The sequence below is a fragment of the Microplitis demolitor genome, chromosome 7, assembly GCF_026212275.2.
Source record: "Microplitis demolitor isolate Queensland-Clemson2020A chromosome 7, iyMicDemo2.1a, whole genome shotgun sequence".
Classification (NCBI taxonomy): domain Eukaryota; kingdom Metazoa; phylum Arthropoda; class Insecta; order Hymenoptera; family Braconidae; genus Microplitis; species Microplitis demolitor.
In genome coordinates this window covers 15,644,228-15,662,618 of record NC_068551.1, presented here as the reverse complement: position 1 = coordinate 15,662,618, position 18,391 = coordinate 15,644,228, and the positions used below count along the sequence as shown (strand labels likewise).

The following is an 18,391-nucleotide window of genomic DNA, read 5'->3' as shown; positions in this document are numbered from 1 at the left end:
TCAGACTACGAGTGATATCAGCCCTCGCCTGTGGTTCGTGCAACCAAATTCACCCTAGTTTGGAATCGTCTTGTTTTATCCCTTGTCACACAATATACGATTGCTGAATTGATAAAAAAAAATTAAATTCCTCGGAATAAGTACTATTCTTTTCACGGAAGAATTTTCGTATGCTCTAACTAAGAAAAAAAAGTAGCTTAAAGCAAGAGAAAAATTTCTTGAGAAAAAAATATATATATATTAAGAAGTGAAAAGTCGCAGGTACTAGACAACAGCAACGGGAGAAGTTCAGTGCTCGCTCCAAGATAGAGGCCAACCATTTTTGTCGTCCCTGGTAAAAAATATATTTCATAACTCTTATATTCCAAATTTGAAAGCAATTCTGGTACGGATACTTCTCTGTTATTCGACAGAATGATTAGTGCTATTTTTAATGGTAAACACTTATGGAATTTTTTATAATGTATGAATTACTTAATATTACTATTAGTAATGATATTATATTGGAAAAAAATCAATATATATATATATATATATATATATTAGGGTGCTTCGTTTGAAACAACAATTTTTTTTTTCTGGTCTATCGATGGAATAATGTTCTAAACATTTGAAAAAAAAATTCTCACCAAAAATGAGCTCTTAATTTTAATTTTAAGTACTCGCTAAATGAATTTGAAATTTTCCCATTTAATTAACATGTAAATTTTGATTTTTATTTTTTCAATTATCTATAGCTCCGCGGCATTGCAAGATATTAAGTCACTATTGGCGGAATTAACAGAGGAATCCTTCCTCTTTAAAAGTGCTTGTAGCAAATTTACATTTTGTAACTGACCTCACTGGTAAAAAATCTTAAAGTCCATTTTTTCTTAAATTTCATGGTTTTTTTTTATTTAATCGCAAACAACTAACTTTAGAACAAAATCGTTCAGGACTTTTTTTGTAGAGAACTTTATTCTCGACAAAAAAGGTTATTTAGTCCATTACCGTAGAGCTAGTAGTTTCCGAGATAAATCTAATTAAATATCTTAAAATTTGAGATATTGCTGTTTCATCCATGATTTTAGTATTTTTTTTATGAAATTATGACTATAGAAACATATCATGTATCAGAGTAAAGTATGAAAATACATATTACACATTTATATGCAATTATAAAAAGTATGAAACAATTATCTTTGTATTGAGAGAGGTAGTAATTAAAAAAAACTTCCGATGGTCAAACAAAGACATTTAGGTTATGATAACAAAATATGGAAGTAAGTGTAATAGGAGACAGTTTCGTATTACTGGACATATTTTTGATGATATAGTAACCAGGAAATATTATATATTTCGTCGGCCATAATTTTATAAAAAAGTACTATACTATAATCGTGGATAAAACAGCGATATCTCAAATTTTGAGATATTTAATTAGATTTATTTCGGAAACTACTAGCTCTACGTTAATGGACTAAATAACCTTTTTTGAAGGGATTAAAATTCTTTATCAAAAAAGTCCTGTACAATTTTGTTCTAAAGTTAGTGTTTTGCGAGTAAATAAGAAAAAAAAAACCATGAAATTTGAAAAAAAATTGGTTTTAAATTTTTTTACGAGTGAGGCCGGTTACAAAACATAAATTAGATACAAGCACTTTTAAAGAGGAAGAATTCCTCTGTTATTTCCGCCTAATAGCGAGTTAATATCTTGCAATGCCACGGAGCTATAGATAATTGAAAAAAAAAAAAAAAAAAAAAAAAAAAAAAAAAAAAAAAAAAAAAAAAAAAAAATCAAAATTTACATGTTAATTAAATGGGAAAATTGCAAATTTATTTAGCGAGTACTTAAAATTAAAGTTAAGAGTTTATCTTTTGTGAGAATTTTTTTTCACATGTTGAGAACATTATTCCATTGATGGACCAGAAAAAAAAAATAGTCGTTTCAAACAAAGCACACTAATATATATATATAAATATATATTACTATAACTAAACATTAACCGTTTATAAAAAAAAATTAACCTACGTATTATTTAGTTTCGATAAGTACCTGTTTAACATTATTAATGTTTCATACATAATAAATATAAAAAATCAATTAATAAATAGAAAGGTATGTATAAATAAGTATCATAGATAAGTGAAAGCAAAAAATGATAAGAAAATGTGGTACTTTAATCATCGACAAAATTGGTTCAATTGGGCATTTAACTAATCGATAGGTAGTATGTTTTGATTTGATGGTAACATTTTGATATACTAAATCCTTTAAAAACTTGACAATGAAAAAAGTTAATTGAAAAAAAGATTGCATCGACCGGGACTTGAACCCGGGTCGCCCGCGTGGCAGGCGAGCATCATACCCCTAGACCACCGATGCGAACGAGTACCTGTTTCCATACAGTACGACAAGTATTACTTGCGGAAAAATGAATTTCTTATCATTTAAATATTGTATTCTAGCATCATTAAATCGTAAAAGCAACATAATAGTAAGCTATAAACAGCAATAATTCAATTGTATATTATTGCTTCAATTATTTATATGAATAATCTACTGATTCAATAAAAGAATAATTAGTGATGTGGATAACCTGTACAAAGCTATACAAATTCTCAACAAGCAGTCCACCCTAGCCCTACGATGGCTAACAATTCACCGGGCACTAGCTTGGCTAATTATAAAGAACTAGATATTGAAACTCTTCAGCAATTAAAAGAGTTCAAATTATTATACGAAACTAATAATTTTCCGCCATTATACGAAAAAGCACAACAAATGGTGCCTAAACCAAAGACAAACGCGGTAAAACGCAAGGTTACGGCTACTTGGTTGACTTGGACAAGGCATTTGATACAATCTTGCTTGTGGACTGACGTATATACCAATAGGAAATAACTTTCCAGAATATTTAATTGAACTAATATGGACAATGACAAGTAAAATAACATTCTACATCTAGAATGCCAAGTTGACATCAAAAATAAAATTCGAAAGCAAAGGACTACAGCAGGGTACAGTCAACTTACCCACGCTTTTAAATAAATAAACCTTGTGCAGAATGAGTTTGGATGGCTAAACTTTGTACTATTAAGGAAAGATTGCAAAATTTGAAAAAATGTTACTGAAAATTAGAAATTGATCTTATAGAAGGGGCTTACGAAAATTTGGTGGCTGATCTTGAAAGATCTAGACAACAAGTTAACGAGTTAGAAGAATCGATAAAAATATTAGAAAATAGATGTCAAGTTGAAGCAACATCTAGCAGCCAATTAGCAAGATATCAAAGAAGAATGAGAAGAAATGAAGTCCCGAAAGGGGTTGCGAACGTCTTACTTTTTTTTTTTTTTATAGAAAGACTTATCATGTGGCTCAAAATCTTCACGAGCCACATCCTCAATGCATTGAAATTGAACAAGAACAACAACCCCTATTCAATAGCAAATGTAGATGATTTAACCATCTACGTAGCAGCGAAATATCCAAGAATAATAAAGGAGCTACTAAAATCGCCTAAAAATAAAAGAAATAACTACTACGTTAGATGAAATTTACGAGTTAACCCAGGGAAATATATAACTATTGTATTTAGAAAACCAGCAAGATTCATCACTAAGGCGAAAGAAATAAGCAATGATAATTTCGCCATTGAACTTACCACCCTGAAACAAGGAAGAAAATTATGACATCAACCAAGGGCATGGTGAAATGCTTGGGCATAAACGTCGACCATCCTGTCAAATGCATCAAACAAACAGACTGCCTGCTGATGGAAGCAAGAAATACATACAGATCCCTAAGCAGACTTTTTTATAACAGCGTTATTAGCTCCCGTGTAAAAGTGATCTGCAGTCAATTACTGATAAAACAGTTGTTGACATATGTGGCACCAATATGCTAGAAGATCGGCGAGGCGAAATTGAAGAAAGTGAGCCAAAATAATATGCTACCACTTACTTATCAGTAGGTGGATCGATTAAACCAACACGTCATCAAAGCGGCAAGTGACACAGTGACTACACTATATATATATATATATATGTAAATAGTATAAATAGCCACTCCTAAAACCGCTCGAATAACCCAAGCTCCCAGCCCATTCACTCCCCTTCTCCCATAAAATTAATCAGATGGCCAAACACAATTAATAGTGATTGATTCTTTTCTAGAAGTTTTTAATACTTTTATATATTATTTTTTATATATCACCACTCTATTAAAGACATGGTCAAATACCTTTCTTACATATATTCTATTATTATCATAAGGACAAACAAGTTTTTACACAATGTCTTTAGCACTTGCATCCAGCTAGTGCATACACGCCTCAAACTCGTGCTGAAGCCACTGCAGATAACAAAAAATAGCTAACTTATTTCACTCGTTACGCACTCTACTACTATTCATGTTAATAGGCGTTCTTAATTTTGTCTCTCATATGTCCAAGTAGGCGAACGGTATTATCTTTGTTGTACTAATACAGTAATCAAAAACTTCGGCCGAGTTTTTTTCTCGAACAAACGAATATTATCAAAAAATTAGTAGAACATCAATATGCAGTCTGTAGTTTGTATTTAAAGATTTTATTTCCCAGAAAAACTCAGCCGACGCTATCTAATAAGCATTGCTAATGTAGCTAAGTAAAAATCATTTTCTCTAGTGCTTGAAATGGATAGTTACCTTTTGTGCTTGAAATGGTAGTTATCTTTTGGATTCATCCATGATTGATTTTGATCATTTTGGTAGACTGTTTCTTTCGTAAAGAAGCTCAGTATCTAGTCAGATTTTATATATTATAGCAAGAAGAAAGAAATAAATGAGTATAGTACTCAAGGCACTAATCTACCACAGAGAAGCTGAGTGTTATGTTGAGATTTTGAACTTTATGAACACTAATAAGGTTTTAGATTGAACTGTACGCTCAGATCTTTCACGTACGGTATAGGAACAAAAACTAGTTCTCATCGGTGTTTTTTTTTGATTGAAAAGTATAATTTTATTTCTCACTAGACGGTTTACATTATTTTTAAGTATAAAATTATCAAAAGAAGACTTATCCTAAGTATATTAGTTAGTTTTGGTATATTACCACATGATAGATCGTGTCAAAATATATTAGTTGATATCATAGTAATATCTGTTCCATTGAGGTTCAGTTTACTTTATAGTAAAGTATTATAGCTAAGAATGTAGAAAAATAGAATTATCACTCTGTCATTTCGCTGGGTGAGATTTTTGATGGATCAAATTAAGCTTTTATCACAAAGCATACGAACATTTTCTTCTTTATCGAACACTACTTTGGTAGATTTCATACTATCCTCATTAGTATCGCGTATATAAAACTTTGCTAATGCATTGAAAAATTATGTATTATGTTGTTTTTAAGTCAAATAAATTATTATGTTGTTCATATCTTGTCAACGGCCATACCATGCTGAATTCGCCAGTTCTCGTTCCTCGGTCGTATAATGGACATTATCCCCGCCTGTCACGCGGGAGACCGGGGTTCGATTCCCCGCCGGGGAGGAAACATTTTTTTATATCAGAATTTTTTAACCCCATTTTTTCTCCGATGTCAATAACTATAACTAAATAGAAAAAATTCTATACATATAAAGCAAGATATTTTTATATAAACATATTCATGCTAAAACTTATGAACTTCGCAATGCGAGCCAATGGGCCTTTTTGTAATTTCTTAGGCTTATAAAGCAAAAAAAACATATATTTTGTTTATTTATGTAACAAAAACTTTTGTAATATTTTAATGGGTTGAATAAACACTTCAAAATCAAAATCAAAATCACCAGTTCTCGTCTGATCACCGTAGTTAAGCAGCATTGATCGGGGTTAATACTTGAATGGGTGACCGCTTGGGAACACCACGTGCTGTTGGTATTTCTTTATTTTGAAATTTGTATTTACTAAAGACAAAATTTATATTCTTTTATACGAATTGAAAAATAATTTTTTTTTAACCTGCAATTTTCAATTAGTCTATAAAATTTTGAATAATATTCGTTAATAGACAATATAGTAGGGAGTACTAAAATAAATTGAAAAAAATTTTCGTCGAATTTTGGGTAAAAAAACAATACACGAAAAAAAATTTACATAAATCCTTGTGATAAGATAAACCGGTGTTTATCATAATTGAATGTAGTTTAATCATAACCAAAATTAGTCAAATCCCGAATTATGTTCGTCGTACTTTGTCAACGGCCATATCATGCTGAATTCACCAGTTCTCGTCTGATCACTGAAGTTAAGCAGCATTGAGCGTGGTTAGTACTTGGATGGGTGACCGCTTGGGAACACCACGTGCTGTTGGCATTTCTTTTTTTTGAAATTTGTATTTACTAAAGACAAAATTTATATTCTTTTATACGAATTGAAAAATAATTTTTTTTTAACCTGCAATTTTCAATTAGTCTATAAAATTTTGAATAATATTCGTTAATAGACAATATAGTAGGGAGTACTAAAATAAATTGAAAAAAATTTTCGTCGAATTTTGGGTAAAAAAACAATACACGAAAAAAAATTTACATAAATCCTTGTGATAAGATAAACCGGTGTTTATCATAATTGAATGTAGTTTAATCATAACCAAAATTAGTCAAATCCCGAATTATGTTCGTCGTACTTTGTCAACGGCCATATCATGCTGAATTCACCAGTTCTCGTCTGATCACTGAAGTTAAGCAGCATTGAGCGTGGTTAGTACTTGGATGGGTGACCGCTTGGGAACACCACGTGCTGTTGGCATTTCTTTTTTTTATTCTTGCATTTGCTAAACACTACAATTGTATTTTTTTTTTATTTTTTGCTAATCGAAAATAGTTTTTTTTTTTTTCCAGTATGCCATTTTCAATGAAATTACATATTATTAGATACATCTCATTAGTACATAAGTTGATCAACTAAAACATGATTTCATTGAAAATTCTACTGAATTTTAAGTAAAAAAAAAAAATAAGCCTTATCACTTGACATTTGATGAGAGTTCGTATAAGATGAGATTTACTCATAAAAACAACTGTTGCTTGTGTACACTAATTTTTTGAATAGCTGATGATGAACAAAAAAAATTTACTTGATTTTATTTCTAATTGAGTTGAATGAATTTAAATGAAAATAATAATTAAAAAAAAATTATACAAATATATACAAGAATTATAATATAAGAACTCGATACAGTGCTGATATCAGGTAATCTAGTGCTAGTATGTTTTATTGCACTAGCGGTTTTTTTTTTAAACTTACCTGATATTTTATATTGTTTCTATGATTATTCAAGTTCACTGCGCATATACTGCAAATGATAATTACAAATTTCATCGGAGCTGTTAATAGTTGTGTAACATTGATAAAATTAGATGTCTGCTATGAACCATCAGCCGTTGGGAATAACCATCAAAACGTGAATCTCTTTTGAACAAATAGCATACAAATATTTTCTTCTTTAACGACCGATACTTTGGTAGATTCCATACAATCCTCAATGGTATCGCGTATATGAAACTTTGCTACTGTAAGTAAAATTATGTATTGTATTAGTCTTAAACTTGATGAATACTTCGGCTTAACTCATTCAAATAACTAATACAATTCATGATTTTTTACACAATATTGAAAAATATCGATAATTAATGTATAATATAACTAATCATAATAAAGAGTATCCAATTGTCAAATAATGTTGATCGTACTTTGTCAACGGCCATATCATGCTGAATTCACCAGTTCTCGTCTGATCACTGAAGTTAAGCAGCATTGAGCGTGGTTAGTACTTGGATGGGTGACCGCTTGGGAACACCACGTGCTGTTGGCATTTCTTCTTTTTTTATTCCTGCATTTGCTAAACACTACAATTATATTTTTTTTTGCTAATCGAAAATAGTTTTTTTTTTTCCAATATGCCATTTTTAATTATATCACATATTATTAGATACATCTTATAAGCACATAAGTTGATCAATTAAAACCTTATTTTATTGAAAATTCTAGTCAATTTTAAGTAAAAAAATTAAGTCTTATAACTCGACATATGATAAGAGTTTGTATAGAATGAGATTAACTCGTAAAAACAACTGTCGCTTGTGTACATTAATTTTTTGAATGGTTGATGATAAACAAAAAAAAATTTCACTTGATTTTGTCTTTAATCAAGTGGAATGAAATCGAATGACAATAATAATTAAAAAAAAAAAAAATAAAATCATATAAATATGTACAACATTTATAATATACGATTTCGATCCGATGCTGATATAAGGTAATCTAGTGCTAGTAAATGTTTTATTGGACCAGCGATTTTTTTTTAAATCTTACCTGATAATTTAAATTGATTCTATGATTATTCAAGTTCACTGCGCATATAGAGATGCGAGCGGTCCTGTCATTGACTTTTTTTTTGGTCATCGGACGGTCACAGGACCGTCACATGACCATTTTTTAAATGATGGACCAAGCAAGCGAAAATGCTGCCATCCAGTGACTATATCAATACTAATATTTAATGCTTAAAAATCGAATGAAAATACATTTTATGCAATGGTTTAAATAATTAAAATGAATACAAACATTCTCTACAAGATATAAAATATTATTTATTAAAAAAAAAGATATCGTTATTAACCTTGAATATGAAGCTATATGAAACTTTAAAAATAAAGATGTAATAATAACTATTAAATAAAGTAACTTTTGTGATAATAATAATATGATGTATGTCATTTCATATTTATTGCATCATTTAATGGTTAAAAGTTACTTTGAAAGACAGTTTTTGAATGGTACATGAAAAAATTATTTTTATTCGTCTTTGAAATGATTACCTGTACAAGCTAAAACTTGAATATCTCGGTAAATTTCGGTAATACAATAATCGATTTCTTTAATAGTTTTTATTTAAGAATAAATTATGATTGAAAATTTTCGTCACAAACGCCTATATAGATTCAAAAGACCAAATTCATGACGGTTCTTAATGTGACCGTAAATTTTGCAATGATTCCAAAAAATGCTTTATTAAAAAATTCTGTCAAAAACGTCTATATAGATGCAAAAGGCGAAATTTGAGACCGTTTGAAACATGACGGTCATTCCAGCATCACAGAATTTCTTTAAAATTCTGTGACGGTCTTATGACCGTGTCCTGACCAAAAATAAAAATGTCGGTCATTCCGCATCTCTATGGGCATATACTGCAAATGGTAATTACAAATTTCATCGGAGCAGTTAATCGATGTGCAACATTGATAAAATTAGATATCTGCAATGAACCATCAGCCGCGGGCAATTACCATAAAAACGTGAATCTGTTTTTAACAAATAGCATACAAATATTTTCTTCTTTAACGACCACTACATTGGTAGATTCCATACAATCCTTAATGGTATCGCGTATGTGGAACTTTGCTAATGTAAGTAAAATTATGTATTGTATTGGTCTTAAACTTGATGACTACTTAGGCTTAACTCATTCAAATAATTAATACAATCTATGATTTTTTACACAATGTAGAAAAAATATCAATAATCAATGTATAATAAAATTGATCATAATAAAGAGTATTCAATTGTCAAATAATGTTGATCGTACTTTGTCAACGGCCATATCATGCTGAATTCACCAGTTCTCGTCTGATCACTGAAGTTAAGCAGCATTGAGCGTGGTTAGTACTTGGATGGGTGACCGCTTGGGAACACCACGTGCTGTTGGCATTTCTTTTTTTTTTTTTTAATTTGTATTTGCTAAACACTAAAGTTTTATATTTTTTTTTGCTAATTAAAAATAGTTTTTTTTTTCCATCATGTCATTTTTGATTAAATCACATATTATTAGATACATCTCATAAGCACATAAGTTGATCAACTAAAACATTATTCTATTGAAAATTCGACTGAATTTTAATGAAAAAAAAAAAAATAAGCCTTATCACTTGACATTTGATGAGAGTTCGTATAAGATGAGATTAACTTATAAAAACAACTGTTGCTTGTGTACACTAATTTTTTGAATAGCTGATGATAAACAAAAAAAAATTTCACTTGATTTTGTCTTTAATCAAGTGGAATGAAATCGAATGAAAATAATAATTAAAAAAAGATTAAATTATACAAATATGTACAAAAATTATAATATCGAAATTCGATCCAGTGCTGATATCAGGTAATCTAGTGCTAGTATATGTTTCATTGGTCCAGCAATTTTTTTTTTAAACTTACCTGATAATTTATATTGTTTTTATCATTATTCAAGTTCACTGCGCATATACTGCAAATGATAATTACAAATTTCATCGGAGCAGTTAATCGTTGTGTAACATTAATGAAATTAGATATCTACAATGAACTGACAGCCGTGAAGCACCATGAAAACGTAAATTTTTCTTTATTATCGACCACTACTTTGATAGATTTCATGCGACCCTCAACGGTATTGTGTATATGAAACTTTGCTGAAGCATTGCAAAATTATGTATTGTGTTTATTTTAAGCCACATGAATACTCAAGCCTAATTTATTCAAATAACTGATACAGTTAATGATTTTTTATACAATGTTGAAAAAATATCGATAATTAATGTATAATAAAACTGATCATAATAAAGAGTATTCAATTGCCGAATAATGTTGATCGTACTTTGTCAACGGCCATATCATGCTGAATTCACCAGTTCTCGTCTGATCACTGAAGTTAAGCAGCATTGAGCGTGGTTAGTACTTGGATGGGTGACCGCTTGGGAACACCACGTGCTGTTGGCATTTCTTTTTTTTTTATTCCTGCATTCGCTAAACACTAAAATTATATTTTTTTCTTTGCTAATCGAAAATAGTTTTTTTTTTTCCAATATGCCATTTTTAATTATATCACATATTATTAGATACATCTTATAAGCACATAAGTTGATCAATTAAAACATTATTTTATTGAAAATTCTACTCAATTTTAAGTAAAAAAATTAAGTCTTATAACTTGACTTATGATAAGAGTTTGTATAGGATGACATTTACTCATAAAAACAACTGTTGCTTGTGTACATTAATTTATTGAATAGTTATTGATAAACAAAAAAATTTAACTTGATTTTGTTTCTAATTGAGTGAAATCAAATCGAACGAAAATATCAATTAAAAAAAAAAGAAAAATGAAATTATACAAGTATGTAGAAGAATTATAATATTAAAATTCGATACAGTACTGATATCAGGTAATCTAATGCTAGTTTATATTTTATTAGTCCAGCGATTTTTTTTTTTGAAACTTACCTGATAATAATCCATGCAATCTCTGTTTAATATTATTTTGTAATGCACAAAAAGGGGGCAAAACAGTATACTCTGTAAGTTGATTGGATTTTTTTCTGTCGTATCTGAGTCTGCTATTGTGAAATGATTTTAGCATGCTATCATTGATTACTTAAATTTAATAAACGAGAATAAATGGCAAATATCTAAATCTGTCCAGTTTTTAAATTTATTCCTCGATCTTATAAATTTATTGCTAAATTAATAACAAACAAATATATATATAATTACTATTAAAACAAAAATTATCGCTCGACCAGGGATTTTAACCCTGGACTCTCAGATTAAAAGTTTGATGCTTGACTTTTTTTCTTTTAAGAAGTTGATTTGCGCGTGGAAAAATACAATTTCATGTAGTTTCTACAATAATTAGCTACACCTTTTTGTTCTTTATTCTGCAAGGAAGCTTTATTCTTCAAGTAATCGTGAAAATACTGAGTTTTGTGGAGTAAATACATAAAAAACCATCATAAACTCGATGGTAACTTACCCTCCATTTCTTTCAGCAATTATCTGTATGCATTGGAATCCTTACTATTATTTTTTACAGCTTTTACCACTCAAGGTCGTAACGAATTTCTTCGGGCATTAAATCGCTGAATAGTTTTTATAAAGATGTTAACGATAAACTGACAGCCATAAATTATTATAAAAATGCGAATCTGTTTACATTGAATAGGATACAACTATTATCTTCTCTATCGACCACTACTTTGGTAGATTTCATACTATCCTCAATATAGTATCACTTATGTGAAACTTTGCTATTACATTATTAAATTGTGTATTATAATATTCGTAAGCCAAATGAATACTCAAGCTCAACTTATTCAAATAACTGATTCTGGTAATGGTTTCTTGTATTCCATTGAGAATTTATTGATAGTCAATGTAAATTAGAAGTTATTGTAATTAAAAGTAGTCAAATCCCGAATTATGTTGTTCATACCTTGTCAACGGCCATATCATGCTGAATTCACCAGTTCTCGTCTGATCACTGAAGTTAAGCAGCATTGAGCGTGTTTAGTACTTGGATGGGTGACCGCTTGGGAACACCACGTGCTGTTGGCATTTCTTTTTTTTTTTTTAATTTGTATTTGCTAAAGACAAAATTTATATTTTTTATATGAATTGAAAAATGATTTTTTTTTTTTTAACATGCAATTTTCAATTGGTCTATATAATTTCGAATGATATTCGTTAGTATGTAATACAGTGGGAAGTAATATAATGAATTGAAAAGAATTTTCGTCGAATTTTGGGTGAAAAATCAATACACAAAAAAAACATTTACATAAATTCTTGTGGTGGGATAAACCGGTGTTTATCATAATTAAATGTAGTGTCATTATAACGCAAATTAGTTAAATTTCGAATTATGTTCTTCATACTTTGCCGACAGCTATATCTCGCTGAATTCACTAGTTCTCATCAACCCCTATGTCGACAAACTAATACATCAGCTTCAAAGTACCAGAAAACTACTGAAACAAGAGTATAAAAGTTCAATCAACAACTACTGGACTTTTCGGTTAAAAAATATATCTATTAAAGTTTTCAAGACTATGTTCCGATTATAAATCAAATATTTAGACCCAAAGAGAAAAAAGAAATACCTGATTTAGAAATGGAGACATCAAAAGAAGACCTACTAATCAGAGCAAACATCGATCCGGATCATTGCAAGATAAGTTCTACGGAAGAGTACTACATCATAGATGGACTACTAAAACTTAACGTATTAGGCCAACACTTTGCTTTAATACATTCGCAGAACGGCAATCTGGGTACTGAGGCGTTGAAAAACTTGGTAAATTCCAAAATAGATAAAATAAAAGAAGAAATTGATGAGGATAAAAACTTGGGTATTACATTAACTAGCTTCACTGATGAAAAAACATCCTGCTATCTGACGAGTTACCTAGATTACTTCACCAATTATCTAGACTTAGTGAAAATTTTCCGTAAACTTAACAATAAAAGGTCTTCAGGACCAGACAAAATCCCAAACGTCGTGCTCAAGAATATACCAGCTTTAATAATACAAGAATATTGCATCATATTCAACAACGTTTTGAACCACACGTACTTTCCTGATAAATGGAAAAAAGCAGATGTGATTGCAATAAAATAAACCTAACTAAAACGAAAAAGACCCAAGTAGCTATAGGCTAATCAATTTATTTTCCAACATAGGCGAAGTATTTGAGATTGTCATCAATAACTCAATAACTAAGTTCTGCAATCAAAACAATATTATCCCTGATCATCAATTTGGGTTTCAACGCAAGCTATCAACAGTTCACACCATTACTAAATTTACATCGGACAACTATGAAGCATTGATCAACGGTAAGTGCGTAGGTGCGTGTGCAATTAATTACAATAAAGCCTTTGACACCGTCTGGATTGGAGGATTCATATTTAAGTTATTAAATTAAAAATTCTGTAATTATATTATTAAAATGATCTGGTGTAACCGTGCGTTTCTGATTTTTCGACTTGAAAATCGAGCGCCTAAATCTAACTGATTCTACGGCCATCTATTATGATACTTGTATCTTAATTAACAGTCCTCAGTTACCTGGGGCCATGTCAGAGCCCCCCTAGATCAAATTCTATTTGAATTTAGACGACAGTGGGGTAGTTCCACGCCTCCATAATTCGTACATAAAAAGGGCCAGCAAACACTTGCTCGAAGACTTAGGCCCTGGCTATCATTTAGAGTAGACTGATGACGCTTGGCAAGGTACTCTACTCTATTACCAGAACTGAAGTTTGAGAATTGCAAATGGATTAGTGATCCGAAAATTTCTTTGCTGTGTCGTTTAAAATTTATTGAATTGAAACTTGTTCATTAAAATACTTGGTGTTGCCTTGACATACCAGACTTAATATTAAAGCTGCAATTTCGTTTACCTGGTTATACGTACAAACCAAAGTGTAATAAGTGAGTGGTGGTTTGCTTTTGTGATTCTACGACTACCTGCTGACGCTGATTCCGGAGCCCGAGGGACTATTAGACATCAACATCATCAGGACCAAGGTGAGATGAATCGTCGACCAGTGCCACCAGTAAATCGACCAAAGTTCCGATAAGTTTCTGAATAAATCTGGTATACATACATTATAATTCTTTCTCTTCAACGTAGCGTAATTTTAATTAATTATAAAATTTATTCCCAACCACGTCTAATAATTCTTTACGCATCCAAATAATAAATTAATTTACTGCTAAACGCTTACTTTCCAACCAATAAATTATAAAATAAAATTGATAAAAGCGGAAACTATTGTGTAACTAAAATTGTGATTTGGTTAAATAAACTTTATAATATATAAATTGAGTCTCTTTAATCAAATTTTCTTATCACCAGCGTCACTTAGAATAAATTATTTTCAGCTGCTTGTCCAGTACAGAACGAGTCTACCTACTCCTAAGATCTATTTTCCCGTTTTCCGAACCAGCAATAAAATAATCATTAATTAATATTTATATTTAATACTTTACAATTAATTAATTTAAATTATTCGGGAAAATTTCATTAACTGTGGTTCGTGGTTATTAGACACGGAATAACCAGGGCCCACCGTTATACTGGAATATGATAGATGGTAGAAGCTTTCAAGTCACAGACGGCGCCTTATCCGGTAGCGTAATCTTTAAATTAGTCAACGGTTTACAATAAGAAATAGTATCAGCTCCTAACCTCTTTAAAATATGTACAACGGCAAAATACTGACACTGCGCGATATCAACAACAAAGTACTATCTAATTGGCGAGACGTAACTCCTAGTTGTGATAATCAAAATGTACCTGAAAAAAAAAAAAGAGAGAGAGACATTTCAACAAGTGTTGAAGCCATAGCGTTTGCAGACGACGTACTAATATACGTGATAGGCAAAAACATGAGTGCAATACAAGAGAAGCTCCAATCGACTGTCGAACTCGTGCAGTTCTACAGTACAATTGGCGATTAAAAATTAACGGATCCAAGTAAGAAACAATTCTGTTTAGGTCTAAAATGTCATAATTATCCAAAGAAAATAGAAAAAACTGGTAAACTTTTAATATTACTATTCAAAGTACAAGAATACCCCCCAAGTCATCAATTCGATACCTTACACAAAATAAATCGACTCTTCTGCAATAAACATTTAAACTCTTCAGTTAAAGTAACATATTATCAATCATTAATTCGTCCATTGCTAACGTACGGTTGTCCAGTCTGGTTCAATCAAAGCGCAGCAACTATGGAAAAACTGAGAGCATTTGAAAGGAAGTGCCTATAATCGTATACCAGATTATATAGATCTGTAGAGAGTAATCATAAGCGTTATATATGTAGTCAAACACTCAATGACCGAGCAGCAATACCTAGGATTGACTCGTTCATACTGAAACTGACCAGGAATCATTGGGCAAATGCACTGCTCATCAAAACAAACAAGGTAATTGAGTCTATGCTCACCACGCCAGATGACTATATTGACGGTACCCTACAAACCGGCTATATACCACAATAAGCAATTATATACCACATTGCTAAAAAAAAAAAAAACAACAATTGGCGATAATGTATGATCCCAAAGAAATTGCAAATGGATCCAGTTCATTTTGATGCTATAGTAAAACGCTTTCAAAGATCGACGAAGAAGACAGATATAGAAAAAAATACTATAAAATACACTTGGCTTATGAAAGAAGAAAACTCTACTCAATTTTAAGTAAAAAAAAAATAAGTCCTATTACTCTAGATATAATAAGAGAATGTATAGGATGTAATTAACTCATAAAAAACAACTGTCGCTTGTGTACATTAATTTTATGAATAGCTGATGATGAACAAAAAAAAATTTCACTTGATTTTGTCTTTAATCAAGTGGAATGAAATCGAATGACAATAATAATTAAAAAAAAATTAAATTATACAAATATGTATAAGAATTATAATATCAAAATTCGATCCAGTGCTGATATCAGGTAATCTAGTGCTAGTATATGTTTTATTGGTCCAGCGATTTTTTTAACTTCCCGCTAAGAAAATCGACTATTTTCAAAAATTTCGGAAAGTTATTGTTTTCATCCCGATTTTCGAAAATCGAGTTTTCATCAGATGTCGACGTTTTGAGGTCCTAGGAAGCTATTCTGACTATTTTCAGAATGATGTCCGAGTGTGTGTGTGTGTGTGTGTGTGTATATGTAAACTCTTTGTAACTTTTGAACTAATGAATCGATTTGGATGGTTGAGGTGGCAATCGAAAGAGCTTGTTGGCCATCAACTTCCCTGAAAATTTCAGATCATTTGATCAAATAGACTCGAAAATATTTGCGAATTACGAAAAAAAAAATATTTTTTTTAGTTTTTTATTGGTTTCTCAGAAATGACTCATACGATCGACTTCAAAATCTAATTAGCTCTAGTACTCAATAAAACGCGTCAATTGCCACCTCAAACATCAAAATTGGATAATTTGTTCTAGAGATATCGTAGGAGAAAGAAATGCTAAAAATGTTTTTTTTCGAAAATAATGGTATACAAAAGTATTTTCGAGCTCGAAGAGCTCGAAAATGTATTTACAGCAATGTCTTCGAGTTTAAGGAACTCGAACACAGCGGGGTTTTGGGGCTAGCCCGCAATGTCAACCAATAGACGTATTTTTTTTTAAACTTACCTGATAATTTACATTGTTTTTATGATTATTCAAGTTCACTGCGCATATACTGCGAATGATAATTACAAATTTCATCGGAGCAGTTAATCGTTATGTAACATTGATAAAATTAGATATCTGCAATGAACTGACACCCGTGAAGCACCATGAAAACGTAAATTTTTCTTTTTTATCGACCACTACTTTGATAGATTTCATGCGACCCTCAATGGTATTGTGTATATGAAACTTTGCTGATGTAAGTAAAATTATGTATTGTATTGGTCTTAAACTTGATGGCTACTTAGGCTTAACTCATTCAAATAATTAATACAATCTATAATTTTTCACACAATGTAGAAAAAATATCAATAATCAATGTATAATAAAATTGATCATAATAAAGAGTATTCAATTGCCGAATAATGTTGATCGTACTTTGTCAACGGCCATACCATGCTGAATTCACCAGTTCTCGTCTGATCCCTTCAATTTCCATAGATAGGTTTTTTATACTTATTTTCCTATAAAATATTATAATGTTCTTGAAAAATCGCATACGAATACATGATCACAAATGTACAAATTAAAAGAAAATAATTAATTTAATACAACTAACTCCATATCTGTAGGTGAATCTGTTCTTTAGAAGGAACTACAATATATGACAAAGCTAAAGCCAAGTATATATGTTTAAGCAAATGTATATATATGTATATAAAAACCATATGAATAAATAAATAATATAAAAAAAAAAAAAAAAAGTTCTCGTCTGATCACTGAAGTTAAGCAGCATTGAGCGTGGTTAGTACTTGGATGGGTGACCGCTTGGGAACACCACGTGCTGTTGGCATTTCTTTTTTTTATTCTTGCATTTGCTAAACACTACAATTGTATTTTTTTTTATTTTTTGTTAATCAAAAATAGTTTTTTTTTTTTTTTTTTTTTCAGTATGCCATTTTCAATGAAATTACATATTATTATATACATCTCATTAGTACATAAGTTGATCAACTAAAACATGATTTCATTGAATATTCTACTGAATTTTAAGTAAAAAAAAAAAAATAAGCCTTATCACTTGACATTTGATGAGAGTTCGTATAAGATGAGATTTACTCATAAAAACAACTGTTGCTTGTGTACACTAATTTTTTGAATAGCTGATGATGAACAAAAAAAATTTACTTGATTTTATTTCTAATTGAGTTGAATGAATTTAAATGAAAATAATAATTAGAAAAAAATTATACAAATATATACAAAAATTATAATATAAGAACTCGATACAGTGCTGATATCAGGTAATCTAGTGCTAGTATGTTTTATTGCACTAGCGGTTTTTTTTTTAAACTTACCTGATATTTTATATTGTTTCTATGATTATTCAAGTTCACTGCGCATATACTGCAAATGATAATTACAAATTT

General features: G+C 30.3%; 8 non-coding genes across 8 annotated transcripts; 7 read left to right on the top strand and 1 right to left on the bottom strand.

The window, feature by feature from the left end:
• Nucleotides 1-2,294: 2,294 nt before the first annotated feature.
• Nucleotides 2,295-2,365, bottom strand: Trnag-gcc (transfer RNA glycine (anticodon GCC)). Its single transcript has one exon. It is a non-coding gene; the product is annotated as a tRNA-Gly (tRNA).
• Nucleotides 2,366-5,443: 3,078 nt separating this feature from the next.
• Nucleotides 5,444-5,515, top strand: Trnad-guc (transfer RNA aspartic acid (anticodon GUC)). The gene has a single exon. It is a non-coding gene; the product is annotated as a tRNA-Asp (tRNA).
• A 688-nt stretch (nt 5,516-6,203) lies between these two features.
• On the top strand, nt 6,204-6,322 carry LOC128668309 (5S ribosomal RNA). Its single transcript, XR_008404070.1, has one exon. It is a non-coding gene; the product is annotated as a 5S ribosomal RNA (ribosomal RNA).
• Nucleotides 6,323-6,638: 316 nt separating this feature from the next.
• Nucleotides 6,639-6,757, top strand: LOC128668308 (5S ribosomal RNA). The gene has a single exon (XR_008404069.1). It is a non-coding gene; the product is annotated as a 5S ribosomal RNA (ribosomal RNA).
• A 947-nt stretch (nt 6,758-7,704) lies between these two features.
• LOC128668307 (5S ribosomal RNA) lies at nt 7,705-7,823 on the top strand. Its single transcript, XR_008404068.1, has one exon. It is a non-coding gene; the product is annotated as a 5S ribosomal RNA (ribosomal RNA).
• Nucleotides 7,824-9,599: 1,776 nt separating this feature from the next.
• Nucleotides 9,600-9,718, top strand: LOC128668306 (5S ribosomal RNA). Its single transcript, XR_008404067.1, has one exon. It is a non-coding gene; the product is annotated as a 5S ribosomal RNA (ribosomal RNA).
• Nucleotides 9,719-10,643: 925 nt separating this feature from the next.
• LOC128668305 (5S ribosomal RNA) lies at nt 10,644-10,762 on the top strand. The gene has a single exon (XR_008404066.1). It is a non-coding gene; the product is annotated as a 5S ribosomal RNA (ribosomal RNA).
• Nucleotides 10,763-12,257: 1,495 nt separating this feature from the next.
• On the top strand, nt 12,258-12,376 carry LOC128668314 (5S ribosomal RNA). Its single transcript, XR_008404075.1, has one exon. It is a non-coding gene; the product is annotated as a 5S ribosomal RNA (ribosomal RNA).
• The last annotated feature ends 6,015 nt before the right edge of the window (nt 12,377-18,391 follow it).